This window comes from Apis florea, unplaced genomic scaffold (genome assembly GCF_048593485.1).
Source record: "Apis florea isolate Af1SG1 unplaced genomic scaffold, ASM4859348v1 contig_3798_pilon, whole genome shotgun sequence".
In the NCBI taxonomy this organism is placed as follows: domain Eukaryota; kingdom Metazoa; phylum Arthropoda; class Insecta; order Hymenoptera; family Apidae; genus Apis; species Apis florea.
This window is the reverse complement of record NW_028256860.1, coordinates 2,097,786-2,111,904: the sequence shown is the minus strand read 5'-3', so window position 1 is coordinate 2,111,904 and position 14,119 is coordinate 2,097,786. Positions and strand designations below refer to the sequence as shown.

The following is a 14,119-nucleotide window of genomic DNA, read 5'->3' as shown; positions in this document are numbered from 1 at the left end:
AATCTGTCAATCTGTCTCGATTAATTAGCCAATGACTTTCTTCGAAATGAGATAATAGATGAAGCAGAAATAAATGATGGTATTCACACAATAGCTATAGAATCGTTCATTCGCAATTCAACAATTATAGTATTACGAAATTAAATACTGCATACGTGAATCGTGATTACTCTTTCACATAATGATTCGTGAATCACGATTTATGTGCTATACGTATCTAAGATTTCTAATATTTAATTTCGTATTACTGTCCTTCTTGAACTTACTGCGAATAAATTTTCTAACTATCGCTATCATTTATTTCTACGTTTCGTCAATTGCTTCGATTTGAAGAAAGTCACTAATGAAGATAAATATCCAAGAATACACAAAATTGAAATTGAAATTTAAATCTCACTAATAGTATATACAATTGATATCCATCATCGCGATTTACGAATCGTCGTGTGAAAGAGAGGTTCCAATACTAATCGGTGATAAGCGTTCCACGTTTTGTTCGTGTGAAAAGTTTCGGCGTGACCACGATGCGCTGATACAATAACTACAATAACTCATGTGAATTATAACAGGATGCAATACGGCATTAAGTTATTATATTTAGGAGTGCAAATGAATAGGCATGGTATAAACGGTTCCGGTTGCATCGAGATTTCTCTGGTGCCAGAATCTTCTCATTGCTCCTTCTGTTCCATTCCCAGAATCAATATCGTTGATTACTCGACACAAAGATTTTCGAGTCGAACATTTATTCGCAACTTCGTTGAACTGTGACGATATGTACGCAGTGGATTTTTTCATCAACATGAAGAAGAAAATCATCGAGATCGACTGCTTACAATATTCGTATAGATAATTCATTTCTCTATAGATGTCCCCACGGATGAACGAGATTGCTTACTGTTTTCGAATCTTACCATTTTCCTGCTCGAATGGCTCGAATTGCTCGAGTAGCTACACACGGGAATGCATGCATGCGTGCGTAAATACGGAGAGCTCGTGTATACTCCGGAGGCCGTGTGCACGCCGAGCAAATCGGCGAGGCAACGGTTGAGACGCACGCGAACGGGGGACGAGCGTGTTCTCCGTGTAGCGGTAGGCAATGAGGCAGCTGAAGGAGAAAGAAAGAGAATCGACAGAAGCGTGGTACCGAAGGACAGACTCATTGAGATGGAAGGCAATTTACCGGCTATCGGAGAGAGATGATGGTATGCCACGCGACTGACGAGGAAAACACGAAGAGCTCGAAAGAGAAAGAAAGAAGAAAAAGGAGAAACTTTTAGCGTACTCTTAGGATTTTCTTTTTCCTTCTTTTTGCTTTATAATGGATAAGTTTTTTGACTTTTTCAAAATTTTTCTAGATATTTTCTTCATTTTTTATGAATTATGTTATGCATAATTATAAATCATGTTATACATATGAAAAATTAATTATAAATCAAAAAATTGTGAATCGTTAGATACTCTTTTAAGAATATTGTAGATGAAATTGATCTAATAATGGAATACTTGGAAGATATAATTATGTCAAGGCTTATATGTATCGCTATTAATTGGTATAATTTATATATAAAGAAACAAGATAGAAGAAAATCATATAAACATATTTCGTATATGTTTAAATAATTTATTACGCGATAAATCTTATTTCATCTTATTTCATATTCATATCTTATTCATCTTATCCATATCTTAATGATACAGATAATATAAATTAAGTAAATAAAAGCAAATCTATATATAATTTTATTATTCAACGTGTTTATTTCATGAAATTAATTATTTGAAAATTAAAGAAAAGAGAATTCTATAGATTCTTCATCTGCATGATCCTGTCATTTATGTTATTTTTTGAGGTTAACCTTGTTATACGCCATAGTACGCTTATATCCTGAACGAAAGAACGTTATCTGCGCAACTGCGCATGCGGCTTGTTGCTTTCCCCATCCTCTGTCTACTTCTTTCGCGTCTCCTTCGACCGCTGTTTAACTCTTTTCTCGTCGATCCCCTTCTTTTCCTTTTTATATATATATATTTTTTAAGCTTTTATCATATGTCTGGATGTCAATCTATCATACGTTTTCACAAAACGATCGTACATTTTTTTCTTCCATAGAAAAAGAACGGTATTGCAGTTTAACTAGCGTTTTTTATTTTGCGGAACGAGTTAATTGAAAGAAACGAAACAATTACTCGGGCGAAGCTTATCTTTCGATCGCGCCTTTTTTTTTTAAATACGAATCAATTCACGATTTGTAGATATATCTAGTCCTGCCATTAATTTCGTTTTAAATTTGTTTAAAAATTGTATAATCCAAACTTGTATGAGAATTTCTTTAACTCTTTTCTAAGAAATCGAGACTCATGATTGTAGGAAATCTTTTTTCTTTTTCTTTTTGTTTATTGTCGGAATAATTTTCTCCATGGTTTTTAGAACTTTGAAGAAAATTTGTTGAAATTCTCAAAATAACAGATAAGACAAATAATAAATTACATTTATTATTTTTACTTTTAAGTTAAATGTTTCAAGTTAAATTTCAATCAGATTAATTGAAGTTTGATTTAGATTTGATAAAATTTTTTAATTCTAAACTTTATATTATTAATTCATCGAATAGTTTAAAACTATTCATTGGAATGAAGCATAACTAGGAAACAAGTGGCGCTAGTGGTACCATAAACAAGGTCAGAAAGTTTCACGGAACTGCATCGCGGCCGTGTAGCGGCGCAATAGCCATCGAAGAGCGGATCAGTCGCTGTGGTACCGCGTTATTCCCTCTCGCACTTTGTACTCGTTAAGGTCGCCGGTGCATTGGTCAGGGGCAAAGGCATAACTAAGCGGCTCTACGTGATCCTCGGCCTGGTGGCTGCGTGTGCACGCGCGCCACGAAGCGAAGTTTACAGTTAGCCACTTTAAAAACACACTGGCTGGTCTTTGGAGCGAGAAAGAGAGGTGGGAGAGCGCGCCGTTCGAGCGGATGGAACGTGGCGGCGCGGGAGAAGAGAAAGAAAAGCTGCGACGCGCGATCACTATGGCCAATAGTGGGGGAAGGACAGCGAGGAAAGAAAAGGAGGAAGGGAAAAAACGACGAAGACGAGAGAAACGCGCAATCATCGCCGTGGAAGAGAGCGGGGTTGAGGCGCAGCAACAACGGTGGTGGTAACAGAAGGAAGGAGTTGGTGTGGCGGGGGAGGAAAAAGTCGGCGTGGTGAAGGGAAAGAGAAGAGACACGGACTCTATAACGAGACAAGGTTGGGAGGTCATCGGTTGTTTGGTGGGACGAAGACAGCCGACACTGGCATCGGGCCATGAGAAAGAAGGCTCCCAGGCATACTACTCACCTCTTCCCGCTCCCCTCTCATTGCTTCGTGGGAGCAAGTGAGACGTGAGAAATGTACGCGAGAGACAACTCTCTAGCACTGTGATTCCGTGAGCACACTAAGGAAGAGAAGGCGCGCGCGTGCATATAGATATGAGAAGAGAGAAATGGAGACGGGATGGAAAAGAGACGACACACATCGAGGCAACGAGAAAGAGGGAGAGCCTTCGCTGTACGGTGAGAAAAAGCAAAAGAACCAAAGATGCTTGGCTGGTTGGCTTGGCTGTTTCTCCTCGCCGGTTCTTTCTCTCCTTCTCGATTTTGTCCGCTCGTCCGTTCGCGTCGGTTCGTGCGCGGCTTTTATCGGGTCCCTCCAGCTTGCCTCGGCGAGCGTTTGCATGACAAAGACGGGAAAAAGGCCATCGAGAGAGGCGGCGAGACTACGGCGCAACGCGCCAACGTTGGTTCTCCGCGCGAAGGACGATCGTAACGCCGCATACTGGGAAGATTCTGAAATTCTCCGCCGATAGGGAGCCCTCGAGAATATGAGCGCTGGAAATAGCGTCTCCGTTTCTCGAAACGACAATTCTCTGTCTGACGAGCGTTATATATTGTTATTTCATATGGGGCCGAGATTATTATTCGAACACCACTGCAGGGCGTAGCCAGGTTAGTTAAATTCCAGAAGAAGGTGCAGCTTGATCAGCGTACAGAATGAAAATGGTGGGAGGGGGGGTTATTCCAAGAGGTAAATGGTTTAACGATTTATGAATATAATCGTGTTGTCATAGGAATGCAACTTGGATCTTGCAATTGTGGAAAAAAGATTTTATTATATCTCTTATTTATATTTTTCCATAAGTTAACAAGCAAATGCAACAAACACCAGATATTGCTCCGGAATTCTATGAAACATTTTCATTCTTTTCCAGCCACGTCAATCCAATTATCCTGGTTTAGTTAATCAAACTCGTCTAATTACTAAATCGTTTCACGAATTGAATTCTCTCCTAAACAGTTAGCTATTACGAAAATCGATCGTGCATCCTCTTTTCTTTCCTCTCCTGTCAAACTTTTCAAATACCTTTGGACTTCGTGGACTTCGAACATCTCTCATCGAACATTTCTTGTGTGTGTCGTAACAGAGAGAACGTTGGTGAGCATCGAAGAAGAAGGACCGGTTCCAAAGGATGCTCTTTCGTCCTTCGCAGTTGCTGTGCTCACTCGTTCTTCTCCTTCTGCTTCCTCCTCCACCACCTTTTCTTCATCATTGCCCTCTATCCTCGCGATTCTCCTTTTTCCTTCTCAATCCTCATCTTCTTCTTCTTCTTCTTCTTCTTCTTCTTCTTCTTCTGTCGTCGTTGTCCTTTGCTTCGTCGTTCTCTCTGCACGCACGATGCTCAACTAACAGCTTCGTCCCTCTTCCTTCTCATTCCCCTCGATCTTCGTCTTGATAATTTATTTTTAATAAAAGAACAGCGCCATCTTCGCGTCGAGAAAGTGCCATGGGAAACTCACCGTGCCGGTTCGTTTGCCGAGCACTCCCCTTCTCGAAAGGGGATCCTTTTCACGGACGATCGATTCCTCTAGCTATTCCTCGAGCTGCCACGAGGCATCCCGCCACGAGCTTCTCTCATCATTTTCTTCTTCGTCGTGCAAGGTCCCGACCTTGCAAGCCGCATCAAGAAGTCCTCAAGCTGGCATACCACGATCATTACGAGCCGCTATCGGCTAACAGAGAGAAACGATCCTCGAGGGCTCGAATCGATACACGGCGGTACCAAGTGCCCCCGTAAAAAGGAACGAGTCCACTCGTTTTCTTCGTGATCCGCTCGTGGCAGCTGGATGGCAGAGCGCAGTAGCCGCCTTTGAATCCGCGCAAATGAGCGGGATTGATGATGGAAAGCACGCTACTGGTAAACGAACCGTTCGACTAACTGCTTACACGTGAGCTGGGACGAAACGATGATAGGAATTTGTCGGAGAGGTTAATCCTTTAAAGCATGTATGAACATATGCATTTGGTGAGTGTCATCATTGCGATACAGATCGTGGATTAGGATGAAATTAAATATAGGAAGAAAATTCTTTTTTGATATTTATGACTGGTTATACAGTGGATAAAAGTTACTTTCTAATCTACACATTTTGTGCTATTAGAATTTTGATTAATAAATTTTTTAACGCGTACGTCCATTGATTTCATAGATTTTTATTTAATTTTAATTTTTGATTTTAGTAGACTGCTTTTTTGCTGTGTAAAAATAATTTTGGATAAAAAAATTCGGACTGGATACGAAATAGGTTAAAAAAAAAATATTTTTTCAGAAACCTAATTTGCATATGTATATTGCGAACGTTATTTTACATGTTCATTTTACAATACCACTAAATTCATAATATAATAATATAAAACTGAAAAAATATTTTAATTACTATATAAAGTATATAAATATAAATAGTATAATAAAGATGAAAATTAATAAATCAAAAAATTAAAAATTCAAAATTTTTGTGGGCAATTATGATGGGTCGGAGAATATTTTTAGACTTTTGAATAATTTATTTAGTTTATCAGTTTTTATAATCGAAATATACTCGTTACAATTGAATATTGTTTAATTATTTCTAATGATATATAACTTCTTTTTAATATAAGGTATTATAAAGTATAAAGTATAAAGTAAAAAAATCGATTTAGAAACATTTTAAAAATTAACCCTGGAAATGGCACATCCAAGTTTCTCAAATATAGCACGATTTTTTTTTAAATTTAAACTATTATACAAATTATTTCAATTCTTCAATAATCAGAAATAAATTATTAAAATACTTTAAAATATATTTATAAAAATTGATATAAATATCGATTCAAATAGAATTTTTCTTCACGTACTATTAAATATTTTCAATTTCTATTTTAACTGTAAACAATTTCAATCTATTGTAATTATTAAAGTATTTCTAATTATTAAAGTTTATCAAGGCTTGCAAAGAATGTAATAACGGTGAGTAAAGAACGAGCAGACAGAGAATGAAAATTGTTTGTAATTGATAAGATAGAAAACACGTTAACAAACGGTATTAATATTGATGACTATGTATGCGTTGGTGGATGCTCGTGCATGTGAATCGACATATATGTGTTCTCGCGCGTAGGATACACACACACACCCATCTACGTGTCGAATAACAATGGGGTGGCAACGTTATCGATAAATTACCATTACCGTTAGTGCCACTGTTGGTTACGTTATCATGTAGCATCTCTATTCGCGAATGATGTGCTGTACTGATAGTCTATTTAGCTTCCTCACATGACGAGAACAACACTACGTATAGATGTGTACATCAGCTATTTATTTTACGTTTCTTCTTATTTTCCGTCTTCTTTTATTTCGAATAATAGAAGTCTTATTATTAAATATTAATTGAATTATCATTATCACATTAAATATTATACAAGAATAAAATAATTAAGAATTATAATGAAAGTTAAGGAAAAGTTGGTAGATAAAGAATTTTTAACATAATATTAATTAAGATTTAAGGCACAAAATGATTATTCGAATAAAAGTGGAAACTTTAACTATTAATCGAATCATTTTTGTTACACTGAATGAAAAATAAAAAATGTTAGTAGATAATAGGAGACTAAATATTAAGGAAATATAGATCCAAGCATGGATATTGTATCTAATAGAAATTAAAAAATATTAGTGGATAATATGGATCCAAGCATGGATATTATATTTAATGAAAAGTAAGGGTAAAAGGTATATTAGTGGATAAAGAATTTTAATAGAATATTTTCTGCTTGAATTAAATTTACATCTACATTTTATTACAAAAAAAATTAGAAATTATATTTGATGGAAATAAAGAATCTTACAATTAGATTATAAATCTGAAAATAAAGAAATGACATTATTATTGAAAGCAATTCATAATAGATTTATTTAAAAATTCAATTGTTAATTGAAAGATCTTTATTTTAATTTATAAATCCTTCATTTACTATTTATTTAGTTCTCAAGAAAATATATTGTTGATACATTTATACTTGCTACTTAATATGTATATATATTTTTCTTATTTTCTTATTTTTTAGATTATTTTTTAGATTATATATTCGTTTTATTTATGTATCTATTATAGATCATGGAAATAAATGAACTAATTATGGGAAATTACGATTCTTATAATGAATCGAACGTGTAAATGATATAAATAATGAATATCCACGAGTCGTATATTCAAGATATATTTATTTATTTAGCTATATATATGATATCGTAGATTTTTTATTATGAAGTATATAAATGGATAATATATAAATCTGTAGTCTTGTTTACCTTTTTTCACTTGAAAATTAAAAGAATAAATATCTGATGATTTTTCTGATTTTTACTGTAATTCGATTCTAAATTAATTTTAAAATATTTCTCTTTGATTTATATTTATATTTATATTTATTTATTAATTTATTGAGATTCAATAACGTAAATTTTATATTATATTCCTTAAAAGAAATAACTTCTTTTCTCTTATACACTCGATTCTAATATAAATAATAATTAATATTAAATTTTACAAAACTTCAAAGAGTATTTTTACGTTCTTTCGTTTTTTGATTCCATCGATTCATATATTATAAATATATAATTTTACACTTTTCATAAAATGTAACATGAAATAAGAACAAACGATCGTACAAAATGTACAAACAAAATCGTAACTTTCAAAAAACGTAAAAAAAAAAAAAAAAGAGAAGAACAAATGATTACAAAAAGATGCAAATAAAATCGTTGGAACAATAAATTAATTCACTCCTAGATTGACAAAAGTTAGATCTCATTACATTTTCAATATAAAATCAGCACCTTTGTTAAATTTATTTTCACTATATGGTTCTGATAACGTATCAATATATAAAGATTGATAATATCAGACAATAAACATCCCTTCCCTGATTCTCTGCATAATGAATGAAACGAGCTTTGTTTCTCTTCCTTTAGCAAACTCTATTCGAATATAATAAATGAGCGTGTCGCGCGAGCAGGTTTTCAAGCACGAAGCATTGATGGAAATTTAATATGATGAAAAAGACACTTGAGGAGGATTTTAATATTGCCAATCTGTCAGAAACAAAGCAACACGATTCTCTTGCGTCACCGCATGATTAATAATTTATTATTTGTCCACCAGTAGGTCGTTTAGTGCACCACTGACTTTACATGTTTAATTTTAAAAGAATTTTATTTTGAAAGATTATTTAAAAATATATTGGAACGATCCAGTATACACTATTGAATCCATTTTGATCATTTTAAAAAATTTTTTTAAAGTTCTAAGCTAATGTTTTAGAATTATTTTATTTTTGGAAAGTAGTTATGACATGAATAATATTAATAATATATATTCGTTTTAAATATATATATATAATAAATTTTAATGGTAGATTTTTATAATAAATATAAATAAATTTAAAATAAATATATATATATTGAAGATGGAATACAATACCGGAAAAATAGTGATGATTTACTGTCGATTTTCAATTCTTACCAAGTGAAACTGCTAGAACATGTAAGTATTATATCGTTTGAAATTTTCAAACATGATTATTTAAAGTATAGTGAATTCTTTCATTTTTAATATTTTACAAAGTTCGAGATACGATAGAAAGAAGTATAAATTTTTCATAGGCAATTTCTGATGTCAATCTTATTGCATCTTTAAGAAACGTATTGCATAACAATTTGAAGTTGCTTGTTTCTGGTAACCATGTTGAATGCAAACAATAATATGAAGTGTTTTTATTTTTAATGTATACAAAGAGATAAATTATTAAAACGATGCCTATTTTAAAATGAAAAATAGATTTTTATGATAATATAAGTGAAGTATATTATTTTAAAAATTAAAATTAGATTTACTAAACATTATCTAAACATTAATACTTCTTAATAATTATAAAAATAATTTATGATTCTGCTTATTATTCTTCCCTATCATATTATTACTTTCATTTCATACCACAAATTTCATGCTATTGAACCGTATAATTTAAATTACAATTAAACGTATATATTTGGCTAATGATTTTTTATTATCTTTCATTTCGTTTTTAAGATGTCGTTATATTTTCCAATTTACATTTTATGTCTTTCACTTATTCCTTCAAAATTCATTCATCTTATTTCTAATTATATCATCAATTATTGAACATTCTATATACTAACATTTTAAAAATGATTAAACGCTTTCAAATTTTCTTAAACAATCTAACATATTTTATTGCTTACATTATTCTTTGCCTTTTTTATATTATTTTCATATCTACTAATTACATCATTATCTATTACAAATTTCATGTTATCAAATAATTTAAATTAATAACTCTCATTTCTTCTTTCTTCAATCGCGAAGAGAAAAGATTATTGCATTAAAAAGTATGTACACACTTTTTTTTCAACAAAACATCTGTCAGAAATATTTATTTTAAAGTTTGTTCAAAATCAATTTATAATTTTCCAAGATAAAATTCATTCTCTGTTGACAACATTCTAACAGAGTTGGTGGCTTTGACTCTAGGATGAAAGTTGCTCTAGCTAACCAGCCGGCTAGCTAGAGCCTGGTCTGGCTACTTTCTAAATTTAGGCGGTGTTGCTTTCACGAGCCGAATTTCTGGACGAAATCACGTAACATCTAGGGGTACACACGGTCATCATTCTCGATACCGTATCGGCCAATAACGTTAATCGAGCCGCGTACAAAAACAGTTCATCAATTTCCCGCTTTTACGCGTTGTAAACGATGTTTCACTGTTAAATCCAGACGACTAACAACGATTTATGTTTGCGTTTAATTGCACTTAACGACTTGTTAGATAAAAAATGAAAAATATTGTCGAAATTCTGATAAATATTATCAACAAGAGCCGTATATACATATAACGGAATTTTATAGAGATTTCAATTTTCCAACAGATTTCTTTCCTGAAAACATTCTTTTTTTAATCAAAGCATGATTTCAAAAGGTACAATGATCAATATTATTTGTCTCGTTATATATTTATATCAAATATAATCCTATAACACGCGAATACAAGTGAAAGATAGAAAAATAATTATTAAACGAATCACTAGTACGAAAAATTTAAATAAAAAAGTAAAATGAATAAATTATTAATCAATTATTAATTAAAGATTCCAATTTTATCATATTTAATAAGTATATTTTTCATTTCATAAACTATCTTTCCATTTCGATATCGATAAAATAAAATTTACAACTCGAAACGTAGAAATTCATTTCTCTGAACGTTCCTCAACTTTCGATCGTGACCGAACGCTTCCTCGAAACCGCCCTAAAAAAAAGATGGCGATAACGGGACCGGTAGTAACGTTCACTCCAGCAAAGTCGAACATCGTCGTTTACGATGAAAGAGGTTCCACAGCTAATTGCTCTCTATGAAATACCCTCGATGAAATACCGATTGAAATTAAACTGGACGAGAAATAGTTGGAATCGTATGGTACACCATACGTATGTATCGAAGAGCATGTGATTCACGATATGAGTCAAGCCTGGAGAGGAGAGAAGGCGCGCCTGGATCGCGCGTTTTCTAACTGGCCATTTCGAACGCAACTTAAAAGATCGGAAGGGGCTGACCGAGATCGGTGTTCTGGAATCTCGATTTCTCGGTGCACTTACCTGTTCGAGCATTTGTTATCGGTACAACGTAGAGATAAGTTGGATAATTAGGATAGGTTTTCTTGACGATTTGCGGAGAAAAGTTATGTTATTAGGAAGTAAGTTATGCGTTATGACTTTTTTTTTTTTTTTTATTATTTTATTATTTTCTTCCTTTCTTAGCGAGATCGATTCAATTCGTCTTTGTGAAGAGATTATTTTGTAGTACAATGTACAGTTAGTCAGTAGAACTATCCGGAGTATTATCATACTTCTAGAATCTAATGAACGGTTTTTCATTATGCGTTCTACTTTCTTTTTAAATAATTAAGATGTCGTTATAACGAAATAATAAATATATATAAACAAGTGAACAAAGAGCAATGCTTAATACGATAAATTTTACAAAATTAATTTAAAATTTCTCCTAAATTAAGCTTCTTGTTGAAAATAAATAATCTTTTTCTTTTCTAAAAAAAAAAAACAACACATCGAAAGTGAAGTTAATAAATGAAAAATTTTTGTTTGAAATACTCTTTAAAAAGTATTCAAGTTGTTCCCCAAAAAGAGTCCACCTGTTATTTCAATATTAAACACATTACTACGCTTATAGGAACTATTAAAATTTCAATATAATTAAAATTTCAATACACGATCTTCCCAGAGTAATCCAATCAAAATTCACTTGCTGCTAATGCTCAAACAATATGAATTTCTTAATCTCCATAAATTATCCATTTTAGTTCCCATGTCAAGGCATCGGGGAATCATCAAGGCGAGCACACAGGAAACAAATCTTATCGACGTGTCGTATCTTATTTCGCGAGATTCGTTCCATCTTATCGCATTTATCGGCTATACAAATCTGTTAATTCCGCCGATACGCGCGTGGAATGCCTTCGTATCATCCCCCTTCGCGACCACCAAGCTTAGAATCGGTGATTCACTCTGACTCAGCGGTTCGTTTCGTCGTATTTAATGTCCTGGAAGCGGGGAATGATGCGCGGCAAAAGTACGAACGCCGCAGGTTGATCAGTCACTATATTCTTCGCGTCATGGAGCGAAAACTTCCGCGAACTTGCGCGGCTATTCGACGTCTAAATAATAACCGAACGAGAATCTGCTCGATACAGATTGGCGCAAGAGCAACGAAAGAAAACGGGAACAAGTCGATGTTCTCCTTTGTTCTTGGCAAAGATTTTTCACCCGGTGTTGCGTAACACGGATCATTGGAGACCGAAGCGACGCCATTCTACTTATATGATTTTAGTCTGGAGAAAAAATTGGAAGAAATTATAGGATGAAAGGAAAATTTGGGATGAAATTGAGAAAATAAAAAAAATGCTAAAATTATTTAATCCTTTGAAATGTTAGAATTTCTAATTTTATTGTCAATAAGATATGGAGTTTAATTAGGAATGAGATTCTATTTGGAAAATAAAGTTTAGCCTATCATTTCTATAAATAAATTATCTATTGCATTCTATATTTATATAATATTAAATCATGTTTAAATATTATTTATTATGTCATCGTTTAAAGATAAATTTTCTATTAATAATTGAAATGTAATAAGCATGAAAGGTTGACTATTCTTTATTTTTTGTTCTTTGGACACTGAAAGTAGATTGAGATTTTTGTTAAAGAATAAAATAGATTGAAATTTTAAAGGATAATAATTCTAGAGTTAGAAATAAGGATAAAAATTGGTATGTAAAAATATTTGCTAAAGTTTATTTTTCAAATTATACGCAATTTAATTTTGTACTGAAAAAAGATAGAGGAAAAGATTGGAATAGAATAAGATTCTATTTTTTGTTACATTCTATTTTTGTATTACATGAAAAAGAAGAAGAAAAAATATTACATAATGGAAATATTTATAATATGGACTACGGTACCGTCGATCTTTATTCATGAATATTAGTATCTTTACGTGTGATGATTAATCTGTATTTTTCGAAAAATGATTAATTAACGAGAATTTTGTATTCATGCAATTCGAAGATTTTTATTAACATCGAATATGTATATAAATTTTTTTCCAACTAATAATTTTAATTATTTTCTAAATAATAATATATCATACAGCTTCGCCTTATTTCTCATAAATAAATTAAAACATAGATATATCTCCAACGACGAATTTTCGATAATTAAAAATAAAATTACACTTCGAATTTTTTTTAAATCAACAAAAATTTAGCCAGTATTTCTGCAATTATACACAACGTAAGAACAACTATTACGTGCTTCCTCATACCACCAGCTCGCGTGATACGTACGAGTAAGCGTCTACCTCTCGAATATTTTATAGTCAAAGACCTAACGATATCTTTCTAACCCCCATTGAGTATAAATATTACTTTCGTACCACATTTTGCCTAACACAATCCCTCAAATCCACCAGTAAATTCTCTCAACCCCGCACGTTACATACCGCGAAATACATATCCATAAAGACAACATTACATTAATAATATGAAAACGTTCGCTCTGGTGGAGATCCTCCATGGCCACGATCGAACTGTTTTCGCGGTGGCCGCCAATTGGATGAAATATACATCGAGGTCGGTCGATCGTCGGCCGAACTTTTCGTTTCTCTCGTCTTTCGAAAATCGTTACCACTTTCCAATCCGTTGGAAAACAGTTCTTCTTTTTCTTTCGGTTGTCGCGATTAGGGTGAAAAAGCGGCGAGAGGTATCGCGATAAAGAGGAGTGGAGCGTCGTGGAAAAGCAGAAAGAAAGAGCAAGAGAGAGAGAGAGAGAGAGAGAGTAAGAAGGGAGAAAGAGAATAAAAGAGAAAAGAAAAAGGAGAAGGAGACAGGCAGCGGAGGAGAGGAGAGAAAGGGGAGGAAGAGGTGGAGCTTGGTACGAGGACGTTGGAGAACGGCAGTTAGATATAGTTGGTGGCGTCGCCGTCGGACGTCCTCGGGCGACGGCGCCACCGTCGTCCTCGTGCAGGCGTCTCTCGGCTAAAGTAGGTTAGGTCGATGAGACCACGACGATGCCGCCACCGCGGTTTCTGCGCAGCGGTCTCGATTCTTCGGCTGCTCCCTGCACCCGTCTTCCTTCCTCCTAGAGCGAACGATGATTCCGCGAAT

The 14,119-nt window shown here is 33.5% G+C and overlaps 1 long non-coding RNA gene across 10 annotated transcripts in view; it reads left to right on the top strand.

Moving 5' to 3' along the window:
• Positions 1–14,119, top strand: part of LOC116414172 (uncharacterized) — a 152,360-nt gene that overhangs the window by 68,101 nt on the left and 70,140 nt on the right. Inside the window, exon 1 of one of the 10 annotated variants that reach the window (XR_015294621.1) lies at positions 2,382–3,554. The exons of the other annotated variants lie outside the window; for them this stretch is intronic. This is a non-coding gene — a long non-coding RNA (uncharacterized LOC116414172). Of the gene's footprint in view, positions 1–2,381; positions 3,555–14,119 lie in introns of those variants that run through there. 10 annotated transcript variants of the gene reach the window in all.